This window comes from Podarcis filfolensis (assembly GCF_964270895.1).
Source record: "Podarcis filfolensis genome assembly, chromosome: 5".
Taxonomy (NCBI): Eukaryota; Metazoa; Chordata; class Lepidosauria; order Squamata; family Lacertidae; genus Podarcis; species Podarcis filfolensis.
Genome location: NC_139608.1, coordinates 31,975,336 through 32,002,305, shown reverse-complemented (window position 1 = coordinate 32,002,305; position 26,970 = coordinate 31,975,336). Strand labels below are relative to the sequence as shown.

The 26,970-nt window shown below is 42.5% G+C and overlaps 1 protein-coding gene across 2 annotated transcripts in view; it reads right to left on the bottom strand.

The window, feature by feature from the left end:
• The window catches only part of SPSB4 (splA/ryanodine receptor domain and SOCS box containing 4), a 270,303-nt gene that overhangs the window by 149,729 nt on the left and 93,604 nt on the right, over positions 1–26,970 (bottom strand). Inside the window, exon 1 of one of the 2 annotated variants that reach the window (XM_083613955.1) lies at positions 19,978–20,283. The exons of the other annotated variant lie outside the window; for it this stretch is intronic. The gene's annotated coding sequence lies outside the window, so the exon portion shown is untranslated. Of the gene's footprint in view, positions 1–19,977; positions 20,284–26,970 lie in introns of those variants that run through there. 2 annotated transcript variants of the gene reach the window in all.

Below are 26,970 nucleotides of genomic sequence, written 5' to 3'. Positions count from 1 at the left end.
TGGCTCAAATGGTACAGACAACATGTCTTCACAAAGTGATGACCATTGATGGGGAACCAAGTGTTGTTGGACTACAACTCCTATCAGCCCCAGCCAGCAAGGCCAGTAGCCAGGGATGTAAACCTGGGGCTGAAATGCTCTCTAGTACTATGATATTTGCAAGCCTACAGGACATATTTTTTTCCTGAAAACCATTGATTTAGCCTGATTTTACTGCCATTTTAAAAAAAATACAATAGCAAGTAACAGCACCTCAGCAAAATGAATATTATAGGTATAGTCTCGACAAATTTAAGTACCCTGGAGTCCCACTAGAATCAGCTTTAAGCACAAAGCTGATTTCAATGGAACTCTAGTGCACTTAACCTTCTCCAGATAAAACTGGCACAGGACTCTCTCCCACCCACCGTCACCTGATCTGACACTTCAGATGTGTTTGGGAACAGGGAATACAAGTTGGAGGCTCACCTGAATAAAATGTCTCTGCTTTAAACTTTAGAAGCTTGAGCCTGCTTTGGTGGAGTTTGGAAGAATCTATGTAATTATTATAATAGGCTATATTCCAAATGAAAATGAGGAATTAGATTATTATCCATTATTCCCTGTTTAGGGAAGTTTTAAATGTTTGATTGCATTATTATTATTATTATTATTATTATTATTATTATTACGAGGAAGAAAACAAGAGAAGCCAATAAAAAATACCATCATTTGTGTTTGCTTCAGATTTCCTCCAACCCTTCATGTTTCATTGCCCTCAGTGATAGTTATTTCATTGGCAGTAGGAAAAACACACGGGTAATTCACAAACAAGAAGCTGGTTTATGACAAATCAAAATTAATAGGTGTAATTTAAAGGAGACTGAACACATGTACAAGACACTGAAAAACCACCCAACTTTCCTTGGATTATCAACTGAGCTCTTTTCATGATCCAAAATAAAGCTCTCATCCCCTGGTAGAAGGGGAAGTTTCCAAGGTGAAACAAATGTCCTATCCAAAGCTCTGTCAGCTCACTGCAGCCAGGGTGGGAAGTGGGTGAAGCTTTCCCCTTTTTCTCTTCAGAAGCTTTTAACTATACTAATTCCAGTGATTGGTGAAGGCTCCTCATGGGTGGGATGTACCTGAAGAACAAGAAGCCTTCAGTTCCTTACACCTAGGATCAACAGCATGTCCCCCAAATCATACATTATCTGGACCACCATTCAGCTTTCCACAAGATACCACACAGTGTACAGCAACATGAGAGCCATCCTGCCAGTGCGACGCCCTCTATGATGGCACTTATGCCACTTCCAACAGCCCTGAACTTGGCCTCTGGATAGCTGTAGGATTGCTCTGTCCATCAAGGTATTATTTTATCCTGAACTCCATGCTTGTAGATGGCTCATGCATTTTGCTGCCAGCAATGAGTGTGTTTGCAAAACAAGCCGCAGTGACTCTCCCCATAATTTTATTTTTTATATTTTTTTTATCACAGGTCCTTACAGGAAGAAGGCGCCCCTACATCTTTCCTTCAAGTGCAACACTGTCCAATCATGTTAGATCGTAAAAGAACTGAATATTAATCAACAGCAGCAACAAGGCTGCAAAGTCAGCAATAAAACTACTTTTATGCCACGCAGTGCAGTCAAATATTATCATCTGCAATGGAAACCTAATGAATATTTCATGTAGCATAGCTTCAAAATCTGAAGAGCTTATTTTCATTAAGCTCTTGATTTGACACCTGTCTCTTTAAAAGGGCTGTGAATTATATCTGAGGTAATCAGAAGCTTGACTAATACTAGTATAAATATATTTATTGCATATATAAACTTCTGCAGGAAGCAGTCTTCCTGGATGTGTCCTTTCACGTGATGGGACTTTCCCCTTAAATGTGCAAATCAAATACTAGATGCTACAAATTACAAAGATGCTGCCAAAATCAGCTGCCTTGAAAACTCATTCTCTCCCCTGATAATGTCAAGTAATCAAAAAGATATGACATCACTGTGTTCCAAATTCTATGCCTCCGCTAGCAGCATCCAATGAAATATAGTATGGGTGAGGAGGGAAACTCAGAATGTGGCAAAATCATATTCTGAGCTTTCAATGACTAGGCATTTCAGAGGAAAGAGGAGAATAGACATTAATGTATGTCATACTTCCACAAAGGAACTTGTGTTCAAGGCGGGCCAGCAAACAAAACAGCAATAAAAATTGATTGGTTTGGGTACATTTCAGTAACAATACATAATATATACATTTCAATAGAGTCTCAATACAATTGAATAAAACCATTGTGTGTGTGTTTTTTTAAAACCAAACCAGAATCTCTGCATAGATATATGCAGTGGTACCTCGGCTTACAAACACTTCAGGTTACAGACTCCGCTAACCCAGAAGTAGTACCTCGGGTTAAGAACTTTACGTCAGTATGAGAACAGAAATTGCGCGCTGGTGGTGCGGTGGCAGCGGGAAACCCCATTAGCTAAAGTGGTACCTCAGGTTAAGAACAGTTTTAGGTTAAGAACGGACCTCCGGAACGAATAAAGTTTGTGACCAGAGGTACCACTGTACTAAAATCTAATTATGCACAAAAAACACCATCAACAATCACCCCATCAATGCGAGTTGTAAAACAAAACCACCCACAAACCAAGGCCTTACATCAAGGTGCCCACCCCTCACATCTATCTGGAGTAATATTGCACAACATGCCCTGCCCCAAGTATTCTCAAAATATTACTCCATTAACCCTTCCTCTCCAGGGCCAAATATAAATCACAATCTATTTATTGGCAGCCGGGGAGTTTCTCTCTTCCCGTACAGATGAGGAGATGACTCCTGGGCTATGGTTTATAGCAGTATCCACATGGCATTCATAATATCTACTTTCATCCTGTGGAATAGTCACATGATCAGTGGGCTCATTGTGGCTTCCACCACCACGCCTTGCCTAAATCACTGCAGCAGCTAAATCAGCATTCTCAGGGTTGGCTCTCTGGTAAAAGCCCCTTGGACCTGCCCCACCTCTTCATTGTAGCAACCTGTTTATTCACCTGCCTTGTGCACTGGCACAGACAGTGAAGGAGCAGCACACAAAGGGGCATCAGTCGATGCCAACTTGCTCATTGGCTCTCTGCCTGGCAGGCAAGCAAGTAGAAGGAACGATGAGCAGCAGCTGGTACTAATGCCACTCAAGAGCTAGATTCACCAAGGAAGCAGGGAACAGAAGATGTTTTGTCCAAGGCCCTCCAAAGCCTGGAGCCAGCACAGAAAATCCTGAATATGGGAAAGAGAGCTATATAAAAAAATCCTTCGCCTATAAACACACACACCCCAAGGTGCAACCTGATGGGCAAACCTCATGCTATGGCCTCAACTGTGAGCAACAGTAACAGCCAAGTGTCTGGCACAGAGGACAAGCTACCAGTTGCACGAGGAACAACAGTGGTACAAACCATGGAGGTATAGGCACTAGAGACTGTCATTCAATACCTCCTTGAGGCACAAACTAGACTCCCAAGAGACAGTACCCTCTGAGCAAGATTTCTCTGAGAAACCGGTCCATTTTACACCAGGGGATTCATACTTCCCAGTGCTTGCCCACCAGTACAGTGGTACCTCAGGTTAAGAACTTAATTCATTCTGGAGGTCCATTCTTAACCTGAAACGGTTCTTAACATGCAGTACCACTTTAGCTAATGGTGTCTCCCGCTGCCACCAGGCCACCAGAGCACGATTTCTCTTCTCATCCTGAAGCAAAGTTCTTAACCTGAGGTACTATTCCAGGTTAGTGGAGTCTGTAAACTGAAGCACCTGTAACCTGAAGCTTCTGTAACCCGAGGTACCACTGTATAGGCAATGCATAGGGCAGGAGCCAACTCAGGGGTGGCGAAAGCTTAAGCCCACAGGACTTCCTCTTCAAGGCTCTCCACTCTTCCAGCCCAATAAAGATGAAAGGCCACAGGTGGGTATCAGAACTTAGCCTGGTGAGGGTGCTATTCACCACTGTTGCCATGCTTACAGCATCTTAACCATCCACCCCATATTAGGGGTTGAGGTCTACAATGGGGGATCCTGCTGAGCGTGCCTGAGCAGGGCCAGTTGATTTGGCCCCTCACACCTCTGTGAGGAGCAGTTCCACAACTTAGGGGCTGTCACAGGGAACGCTTTCTCTTGAGGTTCTACTCAAGCTTCTGAAGGCAACAGAACTACCAAGAGGGTATCTCAGCTCTTGGAAGAAAAAACTGCAGTGTCCAATTACATAGAAGGCAAAGCTGATTTGGCTGAGCCGAAAAGAAAAATAGCCAAAGACTTAGCAGTAACATACACGCTAATAATGAAAAGAGCTTCAGTTCTTCAAATGTTGAGGCTTCCCTAGGCCATGTGTTAGCTAAACTGCCAGCAGCAAAAAATATGGTTTTTTAAAATTGTCCTCAATGTTGCATATCATTTTCTGGAACCATAAATCTTCTATAAACATAGATAAATGATTCTCCAATCCTTGTTTCTTTAACGCTCCCCATATACAAACCAGGGGCAAATCTGAATAAAACATTCCACTTATCTCTGGCATATGATAAAGTGTGCTTGGTGATCCATAGAGCATAACTGAAAGACTGCCACTCAGAATGGCAATGTGGATAATCACTCGCAACCCACCCTATGTCACCTTTTACAGAAGTCTAACCGGTATTGTATCTGCCCTGGGCTGAATTTGTAATTTGCAAGCCTTTCAGGGCAAGGGCCTGTCTCTTGTAGATTGTGCAGCAACATGCACATTGGATGATGCTATATAAATAACAATAAACCCCTGCAAACTATGGGGAAAGGCCGTAGGTCGGTAGTAGAGCACCTGCCTCGCATGCAGAGTGTCGCAAGTTCAATCCCCAGCATTCCAGGGAGGGTTGGAAGAGAGCCCTGTCTGAAATCCTGGAGAGTTGCAGCCAATCCCTGTAGACAATACTGAGCTAGATGGACCAATGGTTTGACTCAAAAATATAAGGCGGCTTTCGATATTCCTTTGTTGCAGTCTGGTGGCATGGATGCTGCATTTATATATGGGTGGCGTCATGGGTTTACCCCAGTGTGAACAGATGTGACTGTGTAATGCACAAGCACACAATACATGGCCCTAGCATTGCTCTGAGTCAAAGACTGTAAATGCATCAAAACCTTTCAAATGGAAACTCAATAGATGGTCACTTTATTGGTGTATTTTTTTCCTAGAATCAGCATTTCCCCCTTTTTCATCATGCATCAGTGATCAACATTATTTGGCTGCCCCCCATCAAGCTGCCCCCCCCATTTCCCTGGGCAGTGGGTGCAGGGAAGCAGCTAGGCAAGGAGCATGTACTCTTGGGTACCATGGCCTAAATGTGCCCTGGATGTTTTCATGTAATGGTGTCCTCTGCAATCTCCAGCTGGTCTTTCATGGTCTAGACCTGGCAAGGCCAGCAGGTGTTGCTGGTTTGGTCACTTCAAAGATAATTAATTAAATAATAATAATAATAATAATTTATACATACATACATACTCCACCCATCTGGCTGGGTTTCCCACAACCACTCTGGATGGCTCCCAACAGAATATTAATAATAATAAAAAGCAATAAAACATCAAACATTAAAAACTTCCCTAAACAGGGCTGCCTTCAGATGTCTTCTAAAAGTCAGATAGTTGTTTATTTCCTTGACATCTGATGCGAGGGCATTCCACAGGGTGGGCGCCACTACCGAGAAGGCCCTCTGCCTGGTTACCTGTAGCTCGCAGTGAGAGAACTGCCAGAAGGTCCTTGGAGCTGAACGATGGGGGTGGAGACACTCCTTCAGGTATGGGAAGAAAGCTGGCTTCTTATTGTAAGGAAGGCTGGCTGTGGGGGGATGTGGGGCTTGGTGAAATACAAAGGTTGAAAAGGGGTGTGGGGAATAGGGTTGGTGAGGAATGTGAGCAGGGGCAGCAGTTCCTCCTCAAGCAGACCCTTATTTTTTTGCTCAGGCCTCACTTTTGACATATACACATTTTTACTTATCAGTGGGTTTCTTGCATACATGTTTGAAGTAAGTCAAGAGTCCCTTCAAGTGGGGCTTTAGTCCATGTCTTTCTACAACTCTAAGTATATGTAAGAGACCAAAGAGAGCTTTATTTGATTTGGGGTGCAAAGGAATTGCCCCATTGTCATGTTAGAGCTAGAATTTGGACAACACTGCTAGATCAGGGATGACAAGAAAGAAAGATGTTAAATAGTCAGGTCAAAGCACTGATGAAAAAAATCCTCATTAATTCAATTTCAGTACCATACTCTAATCAGCAGGGAGGTTGCCTTACAACTGCAATTTGTACCGTATTTAAACTTCCTTTTGTTGAAGCTTTAAGAAGCACTGTCAACCAGTTTCTCTCTTCCCAGCACAAACCAAATCTAAAGAGACATGAATAAAACTCAGAAGACTCAAGTAAGTACTGGGGATTATGGAACTAACTTACTGAGAAGCTACATCGACTAGATTAAAACCAGAGACATAGTTCTACAACTGATTTCCCCAACCCAGCAACCCAACTATGAACTAGTAATAGATTTCTATAAATAAATGCACCCCACAAGTTGGGTGTGGGGTCACATTTTAGTTCCGTAGCCTTTTCTTGCAATTATGGTATTAGCCCAAACTCCATTTGCTGGCATTCAGTCATGTCAACCTGAAATCATAGAGATTATTTCTTAGTAGAGACAGTTCTTTTTCAGAGAAGTAAAGAGACTTCCACCGCCTGCCTCCACCCTCTTCTCTACCCTTGACACTTCCCTTTCCTGTATTGCGTCTTCCTTTCAGTGCTAGGGAAAGAGAGAACTGTGGGGGCTTTCTTCCCACTTGGACAGCATGATGGCACCACTCTACAGCAAACAAACAGTCACCTTTTGAGTCACCTTTCTCCATTCCCAATATTTTATTCCTTTTAGACTCATCAAACAACTTGGGACATGTGGCAAAAGTACAGAGAGCTGATACAATAGAAGCAAGTGGGAGAGAGCAGCCCACCCTATCTCAAGGACAATTCCAAGGATAATTCCAGCTTCAAGTGACAGTGTTAAGTTGTGGGTGAACATATCAGACAACACAGCGATTCTTCAGACAGCTCTTGTTTATTCACAGGCCAGAACAGAACTGAACTGAAGGGTTCAGTCAACCTGCTTATATAGAGTTCAACTACAACACAACAGTAACAACTTTTGTAACTATCCAGTCACTGAACGTCACTTTCAATTCCTTATTTGCATATGTGGACCTGAGTGAAAACTATCTACAGTATCCCCCTGCTGGCCCAGGGCGAGAACTTCAGTACATAACAGACAGAGTTGGGAAAGAGGCAACTCTTTCCTTGTCCTCCACAGTCCTGTTGAGCTTCATCAAGCAAACATGTTATGATTAGATGAGGGGTCACCAATACAGTTCCATCCAGGTGTTGTTGAACTATAATTCTCATCAGTCCCATCCAGAATGGCCAGGAATCAGGGATGATGTGAGTTGTTATCCAACAACATCTGGAAGACACCACTAAAACAGACCAGCTACCTTCATAGATAGACAGACAGATACATCACAGAGCAGTGAAGCATTAAGTACTGCACAGTTATTTCAAGGACTACTGGCCTTTCAGAAAACTAAAGTTATTGGATAGAAATCAAAACTTCAATGGCAATAAAACAGAATGAGACCCCTTTGTCTTAAGCATGAAAGTATACTGCTACAACTAGTAAAGCCCCACTGGATAAAGAACTGCCTTTGGCATATGCTAAATATTCTTTTGACACCCGCCATATATACAACAACAAAGCTGACCTTACCTCAAGTAATCTATGACCAGAGATTCCATAGTTAGGAATTAAAAGTCTGCTTTACAACATAAACCAAAAGACTGACAGCAGGAAATTGTGCCTTTGGGTTAAAGTTCTCTAAAATATACATCAGAAACTTGCAATTAATACGAAAAAGAGGCAAGCGGAATAGACCAGAACAGGTGCTTAGATTTCTAGAGAGAAATGCCTACTCAAGAGCTTCTGTTCTAAGGCTAGTGGCCAAACCAGCCAATAATGGCTTGAGGAAATAAAAATGAAAGTACTGTCCAGCTTCATTATCTTTCTAGCTTTGGGGAAGCCAGACAGACCACTTGGGTTTCGTGCTATTGGAGGTCTATGATTAGGGTTATAAAAATCAGCACATTTATCCATTCTCTGGGATAGACATGGGAGGCAAGGAATGAGCAAGCTGCTTTGACCTCTGGGGTGGGATAAACAGCTAGAAGGTCACTCTTTCTTCCCCAGAAAATGGCAAGATGTCAGCTGAGAAGGGCAAGGTCCCTTGTCTAAAGTTTCTGCATAAGTAGGTTGGTTGACAGTGCCCAGTTTCTTCCCTTTTCTGGGGCCTGTGTTACCAAGGAGTGGTGGTGGTGGCAACTACTGAACAGTAGGAAAACAAGGAAGGGGCGTAAGAGGCTTTCCTGAGCCCCCTTCTCCACAGGGAATGACCTATCAACATAGAATACATGCATACATCGAAGGGGTTTCTATTGTTTTTGTTTTCTGCTTCTGCTTTGGTGTATAAGTGCTCAAAATAAATCTCACTCTCAACATTTCCAAAGAAACAAGCAAGAATAATGCAGAATTTGGTGCTGTTGTAGCCTATGTCTTTGGGGGAATGAGTATCATTTCCCCATTGGGTCCATTCATGGTACACAGGCAGCTTGGGTAAATTCAAAATTAACAAGTATATTGAAAGGAATTGGATGGTTCGTTTGATTTCTCAGAAAATCCCCAATGCAGCAGTATCTTCAAATGTGAACTCCTTTCAGAAGTCCCTTGTTTACCTGAGGCAAAAAAAAATGAGTCAAAATGAAGTAATTAAATATAGATTTTTTTCATCTCAGAAAGCTAAAAAGCTAACACCATGTTGCTGGGGGGAGGGGTGGAATATAAGAGTGTTCACAGCTCCCGATACCTGTTACAGGCAAAATAAGCCGGCAGAAGGTATATCTGTAACACTGACTATAAAAATTCAGCTACTGGAGCTAAATTCTCCTTTGTGGCTGGATGATACACAAGCGTGAAAGCATTCTGTGTTGAAGAGTATATTTGACATCTGGATTACATGAGGATAGGAGCAATGAAAGTGTCTCTTCTGCTTCAATAGCTGGGACAGGCACCAAAAAATCACGCCTGAAACTTTCTCACAGGAATTTAAACAATGCCAACGTCCAAGGTTTTGAACTCTTTATGCCAAAGGGCTGAGAGACAGATGGATCGGTGACATTTTAAGGTTGGATAACTCACGAAGTTCTAAAGCACAAAAGCATTAGCATAACAACTGAAAGCAGATAGCCTGCAATTTCTACTGGTTTGCAATATTAATTTCTCTCTCATGCAGTTAATGAGATATTGGCTACTAAAGTTGCATCCAGTATGAGTAGAAAGGTGGGGGCACAATGCTCTTTCATGGCTACCATTCATTAGAGAAGAATGTAAGAACATAAGATGGGTATGCTAGATCAGACCATCTAGTATAGCATTCATTGTTAGAAACTCAGATATATAAACTAGGCACCAGATATATAAGCTAGGCTCTTATAACCAAGATTACAGATGCCAAAATAGAATGTCTAGTTGCCATTTTGGAGTAAGACAACTGGAAAGTCTTATTTTTCAAATGATGGACTGACTGTGATTGATTTTCACTTAAACATCTGGCTAGTTCAAATGACAACCTTGAGCTAGGATAAGAACTTTAAGCACTTAAAGAAGAAAGGTCATTTGATCCAGGAACAGTCCACATATATATATATTGGCCTATTCCGACCTCTTTTTCTTAATGGTGACTGCTCCTGCTCAGGCTGCACAAAAAAAGCGTTTTGGCTCCTGAAATTCATTCTGATTGTGCAGATAAAATAAAAGTGATAGAATACTACAGGATGTGGTATTAGTGTGTGAAAACAGTCCAGATCCAATGATTCCCCAGGTATGCACATCCAGATGGTGATGTCAGGTGCCATCCTGGCACCCAGGCATCTTCACTTGGTCACAAGTGGCTGATAGCCAGGTACAAAATGTGCCTGGCTAATTTTGAACACTGACAGCATCCTGTTCCCGGCACTCTGCTCACCTGCATTTCCCACCAAGTGATATTCAGAGGCACCTGCACTGTGGGAGATACAGAATATGGAATATGCTTACACAAGGAAACATTGTTTATGGGGTTACCCTATGGCTGATTCACACCACTGAGCTTTATCCATCAGATCATGTAACTTTTTCTTTACAGCTCACCCCATGTACACATTATTTTTTCTTTAAAGGTATGGCTGTGTGTTCTTATACACATGGTGGAAGGGCACCGGCGGCGGAAGGCCTCATTAGGGAAAGGATGCCTCGGTTTAAGAACAGTTTTGGTTTAAGAACAGACTTCTGGAACAGATTAAGTTCATAAACCGAGGTACCACTGTATTTGGGTACAATAAGGTTGGTTGATTCAGACTCTTCTGCTATCCAGAACTGCCATATATTATTTGTTTGTCCTATGTGTGTGTCCAGAGTGACTGGGGAAACCCAGTCTGATGGGCAGGGTATAAGTAATAAATTATTATTATAAATTATTATATGTATTTTTTCCAGGGGAAGTTTCCCTGAGGCAAAAGAACAAGGGGGAGAAACCAGACAATTTTTGGAACTGCCCTATTGAGTCTTAGCATTAATCACTAATCTTCATTATTTTCCATTGTGATGTTCTGCTAAAGAAAGCCCACTCACATTTGTCATGCTTTACACGTGCGGTGAAGAATTTGAAAATAAGCTTCTATTCAAATGTGTTTCTTGCACAATAACTTGAACTACAGAACAACTCTATTTAACAATTGAGAAAGAGAAACAAACATCTTAGGGCTGCAATCAGAAACTGATTTAGAGCCAATGTGCATAAATATTATGGCAGAAAAAAAGGGGAAGAGAGAAATGCATTTGTTTAAATCAAATGGACCAAATCAATACCTACTCCACATCTACTTCTTGAGGATTAGTCATGTCAAGGATAAATCTACAATTCAGGCAAAGCAGCATCTAGTTTTAATCTAACTTAGTCTCATTAACTTTGTAAGCTTTGGCCCCATTAACTTTTTGTGTTCTTAGAGTAAATGACAAAACACACTTTCTTATGCCAGAATGTTCTTGTAAAGCATCTTTGTTTATGTCCATGTGGTCCTTTAATGTATTGATTTTTCATCAGGTGATTTAATACAAAAACAATGGAGCAAATTAAGTTCCTTTCAAACAGCTTCACTAACCTGACTGGGACCAAGTAAGAAGCACAGGATTTTCAAAACTACTCTTTATTGTTAAACTACTACACATATTGTCTATCCTTAATATATATACCATAAGACGCACCTAATTTTTGGAGGAGGAAAACAAGGGGGAAAAAATTCTGAATCCCAGAAGCCAGAACAGCAAGAGGCATCTGGCTTCTGGGATAGCCTCTTGTCCTAGCTTATGGGATAGCCGTGTGCAGCCTCTCCTGGGCAGCGGGAGGAAGGCTCCCCCAAAAGCCGCACTCCCTTTAAAGAGCCGCACACACGCTCTATGCGGCTCTTTAAAGGGAGCGCTGAGCAGAGCCTCCCGCCTGCATTCGCTCCATAAGATGCACACATATTTCCCCTTACTTTTTAGGAGAGGAAAAGTGTGTCTTATAGAGTGAAAAATACGGTACTTTGAAGCTTCAAAGCATATACATTTCAGTAATCCTTGAGTGTCAGCCAGGCGCAAAAAAGTGGGATCCAGACTTTTTGAAGTGTTTGCAAATGGAGAATCTTTAGGCACAAAATGCACCTGGCTCCCTGCTAATTTCGAACCCTGTGAGGAACAGGGGCAAAGCAACTGCTTATATACATTTCTGAAGGCCTGGGCCACTCCCACTCCCAACGTGATTGGCTGTCTAAGCTTCCAAGCTGCGAATCATGACTCAAGAGTTGAAGGGCCAATGGCAGAGGCCCAAATCCTGAAATGTTCTGTGATTGGATATCATGTATCGAATCAGAACACAGGGGCTCAGAATCCTTAGTTCAGACTCAAGCTCAGCCAGACACAGACCACTGAATACATAACAGTTAGGACTTGCCTGGGATCATGACGCTTTGGGACTGAGAGGCATGGGGTCCAGGCTCCATTAATACAACAACAATGGACAACATTGACATTGATAAGTGAAAAGGAGGCCACCACAGAAGACGGGGCACTGCCAGGGAATATGATTAACTCCCCTTACTTCCTCCAATATTGGGACCACAGTAATAATAATCACAGCACTTCCATATGTGTTTGTATTTTTCTAATATCTTTCTTTCTCCAAGTTGTGCCAGACTCCCAGCATCTTCTTGATCATATCACTTCCATCATCAAGAGCTTCCCTGAAGAAGAATAAATTTAGTTGCATGGCAGTATGAGATACTTTCACTTTATTCCCAGCAGACATTAGGCCTATTGGGCACCCAATACTCCTATATGATCAGAATTGTGTGATATTGCTGGGAGTATTTCCTCTGTTGTGTCTCCCCTGTGTCTGGTCACACTAGTTTCCATATGAAGATCTCTCGTGTGGAGCCTGCTGTACTCGTGGGAGCTCCCCACACAATTCCAAACACTGCACAATCAGGGTTTTAAATTGTACAGGGAGCTTCCCCAGGTACACTGACTCATAACTGCAGACATTTGTCCTCCAGCACATGACGGGTGCTTGGGCTAGGAAGAGGGATACAACAGAAAGGGGTGAGGAAGCAAGCTCATCCCTGCTCTCCCTTGTCCAGTTCTAATCATGTGGTAGAACTGAATGTCCAAAATGGAGCAATTAAATCCTTGGATGTGAAACCAAGGTTCTGTACTAATATGTAGACCAATATTGATTCTTCTGTGAGATCCTAATACACACACACTGAAGATTACCTCTGAAGCAAAAGTTCAATTCAGATAGCAAAAGATATCAAAATCTCCCCCTTGATTTGGAAATCAGGAACACCCTGGACGTTTTTACAATCCCTCCTTCTCTGTCATCTTCCCTGTTATGCATAATTACCTTCTGCCTCTGCATGTTTTGTGAGTTTTTGTATCTGGATCAGGCTGTCTGTGATTTAGTACTGCAAGCTAAGAATTGCCTGCAAACCATCACTGGAAACCAGCTCTGGAAGAAGGTTGCAAATCATGGTTTGGAAGGCTTTGAATCACGTCCAAAATACACAGCAGCTCACCTATGATGGCATGGAAGAACAGAACACAGCATTGGCATTAACATCATCTAAATAACTAACTTCCACCAGCAAGTATTCCCTTAGGCAATTATGAGCCTACTGCAGGCAGTTTACATAGCACTTTGGTCCAACTATTTTCAGACTCGATTAGCATCACAGCATAACATTAGTGACACAACATTAGTAACATTCATTTCATAAGGAACAAATCGTTATACAACATGTAGTGTAATTAATGTCAGAAATAAAAATAAATGCCAGGAGGAACCAACAGTTAGGAGTGAGAATGTTGAAAGGGAATGTTCTCAAAAACTATGAACCCCATACTCTAATTTTACAGAAGCCATAAAGCATTTTTAAATGCTAAAAATGATTCATTCAAAACTATATAAAGAGAACAAGAAAAGGCAGGAAATAATTAGTGAATGCACTATACAGAGCCAAAAATGAAAATAAGTACACAATAAATACAAAATTAAAAAACAAAAATATGGATATGGATTATGGCAATATTAAACTAGATTAAAAAATCACAACATATCAAGGCATGTTCTTAAAAATAAGCTTGCATTAAAGTATTTCTTCTTGCTTCAGCAGAATCCCATCAAACTCAATGGAATTACTCCAGAGTAATTAATTGGAGTACATTGTGTTAATGAGATATATTTTTTCCTGCTCAGAAATTGCTAGTACTTGTACAATATTGGTGCAATTTGCTTGTGATGGTTTCAAGGGTGCTTAGATTCTGCAGCTGAATATATATTCAGTTCAACAGTGCCTTACAAGCTCATATTAACATAAGATACATTATGTTTTCTTTTCTGAGGACACAAAAAGTAAAGCAAATGGAGCCAGTGTAATAGTGGGCAGAAAAGGACTTAGAGCTGAGCTATATATCCATCACCATGAAACTTACTGAATGATGACTGTGAGTCAATTACTCTCTTTCAGACTAACCTATCTCACAAGTCAGATCCCTTGCAGTTTATTTGTACCTGCCAAGTCTCTCCCAGATAATGGATAAAATGGAGGCATATACTGTATGCTGCTTTGACCTCCCTGAAGGAAGGTGGGCTTGAAATGGAATACACAGTAATTCTTAGTAACTGAACAATATTCTTTAGTAACTGTGCAAGATGATAATAATTAAATGGAAGCCAGTTCATACAACAGGTTGAAACTTAGAAAGCCTCCCAAAAGCAGGCTGATTCAGAAGAAGATGAGCCACAAACTCAATGGCTCAATTCAAAACATAGCTTTCTATGAAGGGAATGTACCATGATAAGCTCTACCCACAGTTAACTAACAAACTAGGATCTGAAACTACACTTTGATACTGGTGGGTTTGAACTAACACTGGACAGAACAAGCCAAGTTTCCAACATTCAAAGGTTATGAGATATTGCAGTGTGTTCATACCAGAAACTTAACTTCCTTTCCTCTGCTGCAAAGGCAGAGATAACATGTGAAGGTTATAAGAATGCACCAAATTGTCCTCATAATACTAAACTATGGTTTAGTATTATGAGTCTATGCTTTTCCATTCATCTGAAGCAGATCAATGTGTGTTGGAGCATTAGTTTACGACCCCAAATGTCCCAAATTGTCATTATGCAAATAAATTCTTAAACGGAACTAAAGCTTCAATCCTAAACACATTAAAAGACAGTAAGGGAGCAATGTTACAAGAAGATGGGCTAAACCAAGACCTAAGTAAATTAAGCCAGCATAAAGTACACCAGATCCAAACTCTATTCAGGAGCAGGCTTGTTGATGGCTGAGGCAGCCTAAACCTAAGCAAGCCTTTGAAAGAGTGTTTGAGTTGCACCACCTGTTTTGCTGGCTTAGTTTCTGCCTGTTTGCCAAGTCACATGACTGAGCTGAATCAGTTTTGGATCCCCCCTCTGGCCCCACCCCTGCCATGCCCCCTTTCAGGTTTACACTGCCTTAAGGTCCACAAGGCTGACCTCAGACAGCTGGGATGGGAAAAATACACCCAGGTATCTCTAACTGAGCCAAATATAGGGAGTTAACAGGATCCTGCTGACCCAGCTGCAGCTCCACTGGATCCAGATCCTAATTCCGCTTATCCCAGAAGATCTTGTAGCAAGGTCAGCTTTCATGAGGGTAAACCTTTACAACAAGTACTTGGCTCCTATGAGATATAGGTCTGCTTTCATAGATTACTACTATTATGATGGCTGGAAAGATAGCAGTTTACCATCTGAACCCATCCCATGTAAGAAGAGCCTTACAGCTTAATTGCAATTTATTCATGGAGGTGAACAACTTCAATAGAATTCAGTAATAGGTGCGAAAAAGATTGTAGCCTCAGCAGGTCAACCCAATTATCTTGTCTTTGATGATGGGCATTCGTAAACGTCACACAGGAACGGTGCGAAACTCTACCCAGATTTCTATTCATCTTCTGTTCTGGTCTTCTAGGAATTACGCTGTGCAGTCCTATGCATCTTTACTCAGAAGTAAGGCCCTCTAAGTTCAATGGGGCTTTCCCCCTTGTAAGTTGTTAAAGATTGTAGCCAAACCAGGGTGGGTTTTTTTTTTTTTTTTTTAAAAACTTATATCCCAAAGTTGCTTACAACAATAAAATATACATTAAAATGAAACCAAATCCTCAAAACGCATTAAAGCACCATCAAAAGAAACAACCAACATCATAAACACAGAAAAAAATCCAAAATCAATAAAAGCAGCAACTCCAAAAACCAAGTGAGCATACGGTAAAAGGAAAATTGGCCTAAACATATTCATAATGGGTGGTAGTCAATGAAATTTTATTCAGAGTAGACCTATTGACATTAGAACACAACTAAATGTAAAGGCAGCACTGTATTGGGTAGTTTTTAATGTCTGATATTTTATTATGTTTTAATATGTACTAGAAGCTGCCCAGGGTAACTGAGGAAACCCACCCAGATGGGTGGGATATAAATAATAAAATTGTTGTTAAATTAAGTCGATTAATTTCAATGGGTCTACTCAAAAGGTCTTCAGCTAAAGGTCTTCCTAGAATATCACATTACCTATATGGCCAAACACCTAAAACATATTAAGTGTCAACGTTTGGTAAATTTCAACCAGGAAAGCATTCCACAGAGCAGGGTAAGAAAACAGAATACAAAGATGTATTTTGCTACATCAACCATAACTTTCATTGCTACATGAATTTCTCTACTTCTTTTATATAGCAATCTCTATAAAAGGCATATAAAAAGACATTTACCTATTTGTTCTCCTTGTTCTTGCGAATCACACATATTATCTCACTGATTAAGCTGGTATTTATCACATTTTCCAGAACTCCAACATTTCATTTCAGAAAAGGATAAATTATCCTTGCAGAAATTACCTTTCAAATGAACAACTTTTTATAGTTTCTCAAAAGCAGTCTCCGTCTCTGACTGTCCTAGGAGTAATAAAGATAAGCTGTGTCCTTCACATGCAGAAAGCCCTATCTCTTCAGAGAAGCTCACTTGTTTTGATAGGAAAGGATTTCTTGTTCTAATAACTATAAATCATATATTTAAAAACCACCAAAAACCAATGAACTATAAATGGAAATTAATTAAAAGTGTAGTTAAGTGCAACAGCACACAAATCTCAGCAATTGGTATTCAGAGGTGGTGGAACATAGTCATTGTGGTGAGTAGTTATTCCTATTATTATTATTATTATTATTATTATTACCACCCTTAGGTAATCTTGTCTAATCCTCTTTTAAAGCCATCCAAGTTGGTGTCCATCTCTTCAATTTGAGGGAGTTAAACTCCATAGTTTAACTATTCAATGAGTGAAGAAGTGTTTCCTTTTGTCTGTTCTGAATCATCTAATGTTTGGTTTCATTGGATGTCCCAAATTCTGATGCTATGTGGGGATGGATAGTTTCCACACTTTTGTCAAACTACGTACAATCTTGACACCTCTACCCATTTTTAAAAATGAAAAAGCCCAAATTGTTGTAACCTTCCCTCAAAGTTGACTTAGCCCCCTGATCTGGGTTGTCTTTTTCCAAACCAGTAGCCAGTCTTAGTGGCTGATCTTAGGGACAGGATACATATTTTTCATAGAAAAGCAGCAATTTCACCTTTGAGTTATTTGAGAGCCCTCAAGTTGATGCCATCTGGGATCGATGATTTGTAAGTAAGACCTAGAACTTCTCAACACAATCTGCGTCAGCTCCTCAGACTACCTTCCTGAGAAAGTTATTTCAGACACTGGAATCTGCCCTTCATCTTCGAATCTGAAGACAGTTGCAAAGAATTAACTCAGCTTCTCTGCAATCTCCTTTTCCTCCTTTAGCACACCTTTCACTTTCTTGTCATCCAAACATCCATCAACGTCCTTGATTATTCTCCTATTTCCAATATATTTAAAGATTTTTTTTGCTAATGGTCTTTATGCTTTCAGCAATGTGCTCCTTGAGTCTTTTTATTTGTTTGTTTTTGCACCTGTGAGCACACATGAGGTCTTCCTTGATGCTCACAGAGTCCCCTCCCTCCATCAAAATTGCTCTTCAAAGGAGTATTCAATTATAGCCAATTGAATAGGTTGCAATGTGTGCTTGGTTGCAGTGGGTGTGGTGGCCATTATAGTTTCTGTCCTTAGCAGATATGCCCACAGGCCAAAAGAGAATGCTGATTCCTGCCTTACTATCTCCTTGCACTGCATTTCTTGTGTTCTCTTTTTTTTGTTTTCCCCATTTGGACAATACTTCCATTTTTGGAAGGAAGTCTTCTTGCCTCTAATAGCTTCTTTGACACATTAAATTAACTATCCTTCCTGATCTGCAGCATACATTCGAGCTGAGCTTTTATTATTGTGAAAGAGAACGTATTACTGAATAATTTCATCGTATAATTCTGAATTGCCTGGTGCATTCATCATGATCACAGTTCTTGCACCTCAACTGGGTACACCTTTGATCAAATTCCTGCAAGCTACCTTACTCCAGAATGTTGCTGACTTTCAAGATTTTGCCCCCAGTTAGTTGGGGGAAGAAATATGGAGAAAGGAACGATAAACGGAGATTACAACAGATACTATAGAAAATACATTGTGTGGATTTAAGCAACTGGTATGAGATACTTTGGATATTTGTGGTCAAATGGTTGAGAACTTAATGGACCATGGAAGCATCTAGTAAAATTAGGATGAACAGATTGTCAGAAAATGTTCCATCTGTTGAGTGGCTAGCCTACTCAACCTGAATGGCACGAGTTTGACCTATGACATTCAGAAAGTAGATTTCCTTCCTGCAACCAACAATAAAATCATGGTATCTTACAGTAATAACTCTAAATTCCTCACATGCAGTCAATGCAGAGCTACTCTTTCCCACCTAGTCACAAGTATTTAAAAATAAAAAGGGTATTAATGCTGCATTTCAATTAATAGCTCTCATTTGCAAGCCCTGCATGGTGCTTTGAAGTCCCAACTTCAGAACTTCAAAGCACCCTGTCACATGACATTATTGTGACATCAGGTGATGGACGGGTGGGCAGCCTCACCCACGGTGCTATGTTCCAATAAAGATCTGCCTGCAGTGCCAAAAACAGGTTCCGCACCCCTGATTTACAACAAAGCAGCTCACTAACAGCTGAAACCTAATGAAAGAATATGTGCCAATGTTTCCATTTTCAACCTCAAAGGGAAAATCATTCATGCTTTCCATTCACTCAGACCCTTACTAATAAGCAAGACCCAATCATTCACCTATCGTATAAAAGCCTGAGATGGCCAGTAGTTATTCCTTTCATATTATACCCATTTCTAGAGGGTTAGCCAACAATCTGGGTTAGTCTGCAGCAGAAGCAGTGAATGGTCTTGGGCACCTAATGTCATCATAAATTGATCGATTGACTATAAATCTATTGGATTTCACGTTGTGGGACTTGTGAGAGCTACAGCAAAACTTTTCCTTTCTGTGTCTTAAATGTGCCCAGCACAATGGCCTCCCCCTGCGTCTAAGCCAGGAGCCAAAGTAAACAAGGAAATCCAAAGTAAGGGATGTAAGGAAAGAAAACTCAAAGAGCAGCAGTTCGCGGTACCCCCCCGGAGATCAACAGGTTCATACTGTGACATGAGGGGGGAGGACCCCCACTGGAAACAAAGCTGCATTTCAGTCACAAGGTGCTTTTCGACTGAGATTTGGCTTTCTTTTGACAGCCACGACACCCCATCCCCCCAAAAAAGAACTTCCGAAATCCACAGCTATATAGGTAGGTTGTGCGTGTTTCGTAAAGCGGGGAGAGAAGAAACGCAGGCAAAATGCCATTTTCAACCCAAGATGCGCTCGAGGAGCAGACAACCGCGCCATCCCCTCGATAGGCAGGTGCGCAAGGGGCAAGCGAAACCTCCCAGCAGCGCGGCGTTGCGCCTTGCATTAAAGCAGAGGGAAACTGCCTCCTGGTCCTTGCCTCCGCCCTCCAAACTTTCCCGGGCAGTGGGGATCCGGCCTCCCCTCCGTCTCCACTTCCCAAGGGGTCGAACCCTTCCATCCAGGCGCCCCTTGATTTCGCTGCGCCCCCCATGCCACGCCGGGGGTCGAGGAAGAAGGAGGAAGTGGTTGCCTGGCCATCCTGAACCTCCCTGCCCAGTTCCCGGGGAAAAGAAGATCTTAACACACAGAGAGAGAGAGGCTGGCAAACCTAGGCGAGGAGCGAAGGGACGCCGTGCCTGGGAATGGGAATCACTCACCGCGCGCCCGCTTGCCCTGAACCCGGCGGGAGCAGCGCCCTTTGGAGCAGCCGAGAGAGCCCTCTGGAGCTCGGCGGGGAACTTCATCAGCTGCCCTTCCCCGGAGCCTCCCGGGAGTCTTTTGCTGCCGGCGCCGCCGGTTCCCCTTTGGCGCGCCGCTCTCTGCCCTGGCTCGTAGGCTCCACCAGTCATAAACAGCAGCAGCGGCAGCAGCCTCCGCCGCGGAGAAGGAGGACGCACGCAGGACCAGGGCGATGCCACTGCTGCTCCTCTGCTCCACCCTGCTCGGCAGCTGAGCTGGGACCGTCACCCAACAGCCAGGGTGGAAGCAGGAGGCGCTGCGCGGCTGCACCAGGGGCGCCCACAGGGTCCTAGCGCTAGGATGGCGCATCTCCGAATGGGTGCGTGGGTGGGGGATGGAGGGAAAAGGTCGCACGCGCACATACATTGTCAGAGAATCATAGAACTGGAGAGTGGGGAGGGAGCCCGAGGGTCATCTAGTCCAACCGCCGGCAGTGCAGCAATCTCAAGAAATCATACATGACAGATGCTTAAAACCTCCAAGGAAGGAGAGTCCAACACCTCCCGAGGGGGTCTGTTCCACTGTCGAACGGTTCTTACTGTTAGAAAGTTCTTCCTGATGTTTACTGGTAATGTCCTTTCTTGTAACTTGAAGCCACTGGTTCAGGTCCTAGCCGCCAGAGCAGGAGAAAACGAGTTTGCTGCACCCTCCATGTGAGAGCCCTTTAGATAATTGAAGATTGCTATCATATCTCATCTCAGTCACCTGTTTTCTAGGCTAAACATACCCAACTCCTTCATAAAGCTTGGTTTCCAGACCCTTTATCATCCTCCTCTGCACACATTCCAGCTTGTCAATATCCTTCTTTACTTGTGGTACACAGAACCATGGGCATCGCCAGGATTTTCTTGTGGGGGGCAGCCAAAGTTGTTGAGCCCCCCTGCCCCCCCTACATCCATGCACAGAACTGGACACAGGTGTGGTCTGACCAAGCAGAATAAAGCAGGACTATTATTTCGCTTGATAGGCACACTATATTTCTGTTGATGCAGCCTAAACTAAGATTAACCTTTTTTTGCTGCTGCATCACACTGTTTACTCATGTTAAGACCCCTAGATCCTTTTCACATGTACTGCTGGCAAGACAGTTGTCCCCCATCTTACATTAGTGCAGCTAGTTCTTCCTGCCTAAGTGCAGAACCTTACATTAGTCCTTATTGAAATTCATTTTCTTAGTTTGTTCCCAGTTCTCCAATCTGTTAAGGTAATCTTGCATCCCAGTTCCTTTCTTTGGCAGCATTGACTACTTGTCCCTGTTTGGTGTCATCTGCAAATTTGATGAGTATTCTCTTGATACCTTCATCCAAGTCATTTACAAGAATGTTGAAGGAACTGTTAGTGAGCAATTTGAGGGTTTCATAAAAGCTGTGTACAATGGTACCTTGGTTGTCAAGCGGCTTGGCTCCTGAACAAATTGGCTCCCAAACACTGCAAACCTGGAAGTGAGTGTTCTGGTTTGCAAATGTTTTTCAGAAGCTGAACATCCAATGTGGCTTACGCGGCTTCTGATTGAGTGCAGGAAGCTCCTGCAGCCAATCGTAAGCCGCGCCTTGGTTTTAGAATGGTTTCGGGAGTCAAACAGACTCCCAGAATGGATTAAGTTCGAGAACCAAGGTACCACTGTATTCATTTGAAGGCAACGCCATATCAGAAGCTGAGGCTTTGCCACAATGGAACAGAACCTATCGGAACAGGAAGTGAAAAATACACTGAGTCCTGTAGTGATTTCATGCTCTTTATTGCAGCTTGTAAAACAGTGATTGAATTGCCCCCCAAACCTCAGGCTTTTATATACATTATTTACACAATGAGTCCTGTCTGATTGGCTGATTCTGCTTCCCTCCTGGAGCCTGATTGGTCTTTTCCTGCAAGCCAATCAGTTGTTGTATTCTAGGATCCTACTTGCCTATTGTTCTAGGATCCAAGGTTAGTACATAACAGGAAGCTTTCTAGGTTTATTGTTGGTTGTTTGTTGTTTATCACATTTATGTCTCACTTTTCCTCCATGGAGCTTAAGGTGGCCCACATGGTTTGTTTCATCCCCATTTTGTCCCTGCAACAAACCTGCGAGATAGGTTAAGCTGAGAAGCAGGCAGTGGCTGGCCCAAGGTCACCCAGTGAGAGCTTCGTGGCCGAGTGGGTATTTGAACCCGGTTTCCTATGTCCTCATCTGGCACTCTAACTGCTATGCCACACTGGTGGCTTTGAGCCAGTTGTATCCTTTCATCTTTTCACCACCCTGAGCAACTTGACGTCTGAAAACTTGATAAAATATGTGCTGGATAAATGATCTGTGCAGACATGCAAAATGGACAGTGTAGGTGCAAAGGAAGTCAGGATCCAGCTGCAGCTGTTCTGCCCCACTCACTGAGTCCAACCTTCACACATGCCTGAACTCTATCCACAGAAGCCTTATTCAAAGACGAGGGGCAGAGCCTATTGTCACCAGTATGCCCATACTTGTGTGTGAACACAAATGTTTCTGGGACACATGATGAAAGGGCTAGAGAGGCCTACAGACATAGCGCCAATGCATGTAAGCACAAGCCATGTGAACCTTAGCTTTAATTTTTGTAGAGGGCAGATTGTAGATACATAGGGTGGCTTCCTGAGTTGTCATATGTGTGTGCTAGCTTTGGTGTCGAGGGGAATATTTCATTACGAGTATATTTTAATGATCAAACATCTTATTCAAACCCAACTGAAAATAAAAGCTGTTGCCTCCTAGCTGAACTCCACTCCACAAAAGCCTATCAGGATTTTGTATAGTTTTTGTTTTTATTATTTCACATTTATAACCACCCTTCCTCCCCAAAGGGAGCCCAGGGCAATGCACCTTAATAAAACTACATAAAAGCAATTTAAAACAGCACTAGAAGATATAGCAAGACAGCAGTTAAAACCATCAGTGTAAAAACTTCACAAAACTATTAGTCACAAGCCAGTATAAACAAGAAATGGTTAAATTTAATGTAGTACAAATTTAAAGTTAAGATTTATGCAGAATAAATGTAGTGACCATTCACAAGAGTGGTAACTAGCGACCTGAAATTGGTAGGAAGAGTTTTGCAATTGAGTGCTAGTTAAAGTATCATTGTTTAATGGATAGTGGGTACCAGACACCCCTAAATTCCTAGGTCCAGTAGGGCTTAGAATTTAATCAAGGGAAATGTTAAAATATAAGCCAAGCCAGTTTCCTGATCAGGAGATGAGCCATTTAGAGAAGAAGGGGAAGGTAATGAGCCATTAGGAAAGACAACTGGCAGTGGGGATGGCATTTGTCAAATGGCAAATGGGAGAGGCCCCTCCCTCAACATAGAGTTAGTAGACAAAGTCAGAGTTTGAAGTAGAGTTTTTAGAGTCGAATTTGTGTGATGTGACCTGGAGAAAAAGGTGGCAGGCAGTTAAAGCCAAAAAGCTGGAAAGAGGGTCAGAGCATGATAGCATGATAGTTTTGAATCCAGAGCTGCATCTATGGGAGAAGCAAAACTTTTTGGGGTGATTATGCTGTGAGCTCCACCATTGTAGGTTCAGGTTGTATATACCATATTGGCCTGAATATAAGCCTCACTTTTCCCCAAAATTCTGACCGTGAAAAGGTAAAGTGTGGCTTATATTTGTGACCTCATGGTATGCAGCCAGGAGTGCGGGGCAAACAGTGCCAGAAGCGCAGCAAAGCAGCGCCTGCCCCATGTATAGTCCCCCATGCTTTCCCCCAAGGCCGGGTAGGGAGAGAGCGAGGATGGGGAAAGGCCGTCGGCAGTGCAGCGTGGCTCCCCCCCCTCAGTATGCAGCCAGGAGCAGCGAGGAATGGAGCGGCTTATATTTGGGTCTTTTCTCTCCCCCCCCCATTTTAAAGGTGTGGCTTATATTCGGGTGCGGCTTATATTTGGGCCAATACAGTGGTACTTCAGTTACAGACGCTTCAGGTTACAGATGCTTCAGGTTACAGACTCTGCTAACCCAGAAATAGTACCTCAGGTTAAGAACTTTGCTTCAGGATGAGAACAGAAATTGCATGGCGGCGGCGCAGCGGTGGGAGGCCCCATTAGTTAAAGTGGTGCTTCAGGTTAAGAACAGTTTCAGGTTAAGAACAGACCTCCAGAACAAATTAAGTTCTTAACCCGAGGTGCCACTGTACAGTATGTGTAAATAAACCATATATCATAAAGATACAACAGCCCCATTCCCAAAAGGGCACAAGGACCCTGGGCAAGTGTGCCTGGAACCCCTGCAATCAGAGATTGGGCTGGCATGCAACAATATATCCTTTTAATGTCTAACATCCTTCAATCCGCAATGACACCATTAGAAATAAAAAGCCTTTCACATTTGGAAAGTAGGAGGATCATGCTTTCCTGATGGTGCAAACCTGCTATTTCTAGTCCTGGTGAATCATGATGGAGCAGACTTTACATGTGTCACTGATCAAAGCCATAGTATTTCCTGTCCTGAACCTCACCCCTTAGGAGGAAAATCACAGATGGAAAAAGGGGAGGCAATTTTATTTCTTTGCAATTACAATGTAATGGCTCTGGTTGGAAAGTTTCTACAGCTTATGATGTGTCATATGGTATTCTAGGGGACATGTCTGAGATGGCAGGATGTGATTACTGCTATGTCAAATAGGAGTGCACTTTATCATAAGAGAAAACCACTGTCCACTGAATGCCTGGAAAATGCAAGGACAAGATTTATAGCAGTGGGCACACCCCTCTGATACCAAATCATGTGTATGCATGGATAATCAGAAAGGGTGGGTTTCTAGTGATTGATTTATTATTTAATTTCTATGCTACTTGATATATTTAAAAATATCTCTAATCGGTGTACAGTGGTACCTCAGGTTACATACACTTCAGGTTACAGACTCCGCTAATCCAGAAATATTAACTCGGGTTAAGAACTTTGCTTCAGGATGAGAACAGAAATTGGGCTCTGGCGGTGCGGCGGCAGCAGGAAGCCCCATTAGCTAAAGTGGTGCTTCAGGTTAAGAACAGTTTCAGGTTAAGAACAGACCTCCGGAATGAATTAAGTACTTAACCTGAGGTACCACTGTACAGAAAACTGAAGCAACAACAGGCAACTTAAATAAAATATTTCAAAAATACACAGTTACGCATATTTGAAATGTTACATTAATACGAAGTTACAACTATCTAGAAATCCATATCAGTTTATTTTCCTTCTGCCACACCTTCCCTCTCTGGCTCTGGGTTCTTGCCCAGGGTCCAAACAAACTCCCAGCTCACCCACAGAAGTCTCATAACACGAAGAGTTTCTGGAAACAACAGCCACCCCTCTGGTCTCCCACTCTAGACTTGCTTTTTATGGACAGGCCCAAGGCGGATAATACTTCCTCAGGCTGCCCCATGCCTCTTTGGTGCCTCCTGCCTCTCGCCTTCCATTCTGCTCAATTTGCTACATTCTAGCTGTGATGCCCTGCGGTGCCCCCTGGACTCAGCGCCCAGTGCGGTGGAACCAGTCGCACTGCCCTAAAGCCACCTCTGATGCCCACCAGCACAGCTCAGCAGAAAGCCCTGAAATAGGATGTTCCAAAGGTGGGGCTGGGGCTGAGCCGACTCAGGATCTATGGGATCCTGTGCTGCTCTTACAACCAGCATCGGGTACCAGCCAGCATCTGCCTGCCCTCCACTTTCTGCCGCTACCACCACAAATGGCCAGACTGAGTATTGGCCACAGATCCACCACTGTGCAAAGCCTTGGCAATAGCTCTGCCTGAGTGCGTGTGCAACATGGAATGCCAGTTACTACAGATGCAGGGCTCCTCTTGTTTGGTCCTAACGGTTGGCACCCCAATTAGGGAATACTCCCATCAGGGCAGCTTACATGGCAACCACTTTGATGTCATTGCAGCATCAGGAATAGACCTTTTTATTCTGCCAGGCAATCTTGAGTTTTATTTCCAGCATTTGGTTTTTACGCTGCTTGTTTTTTTTGTAATTTTGTTGCATTTATTGTGGGTTGTTTTTCGCTGTGTTGTTTGTTTGTTTTTCCCCTGTCCTTGTTGTAATGCAATTATCCAGGAAGGTGCTGTATAACTATCTTAAACAAACAAACAAACAAACAAACAAACAAACAAACAAACAAACAAACAATGTCTCCATGGATCTAACTGCTCTTATTATAGAATAGCTTCAGCTTAAGCACACATTTAGCAACATGACTGAGATGCACAGGCATGCACACACACACTTTTTCAGGGATTGAAGCCCTTTCAGAGAGACGAATTCACACAGAATGAATCCTGTGTATGTTGGCGAGAGAAAACAGACGTAAGCTTCATATATCCCAGACCTTTGTGCATTAAAATGTCTGTAAAGATGGTCCCAACCTTCACACATACATGCCAGGACTCTCTGGAGACATTCCAAACAGAATAGATCAGGATAAATCCTGCTGCAATGAAACTGTGTTACACCAATGTCCACAGCGGCAGATTTACAGGTATTTGTCGTATTTTGCAGAATCAGGGGCTTCTGTGACTGATGGGCCCCCATGTTATTAGTATGCATTGTTAACTGAGAAGATACATTTGAAATGTGACTGTAAATAACAAATCATCATTGTTGAATTCTAGTGTTTTAGTCTGTTGCATTGTTTCCACACCTCATTTCTCCTACACCTGGATTAAAGTCAGCGGAGGTTGGTATATTAGGGCAGGGGTTGCCAGCTGGGTTCCTGTGAAGTCCTTCATTGGTGTCCCTCAACAGGGAAGCCAGACTCTGAGCTTTCATTAAAAAGGAAAAAATAAGTCTCTAGCCCTTCTAGAAAGGAAGTTATGAAGCATAATGTGTAAGTAAGTACCTTTCTAAGCCATTTCTGTTAAATGAGCCATCCTGGCTGCTCCCACTCATCAGTGATTTTAACCACTGAATGATGCCAGAGCT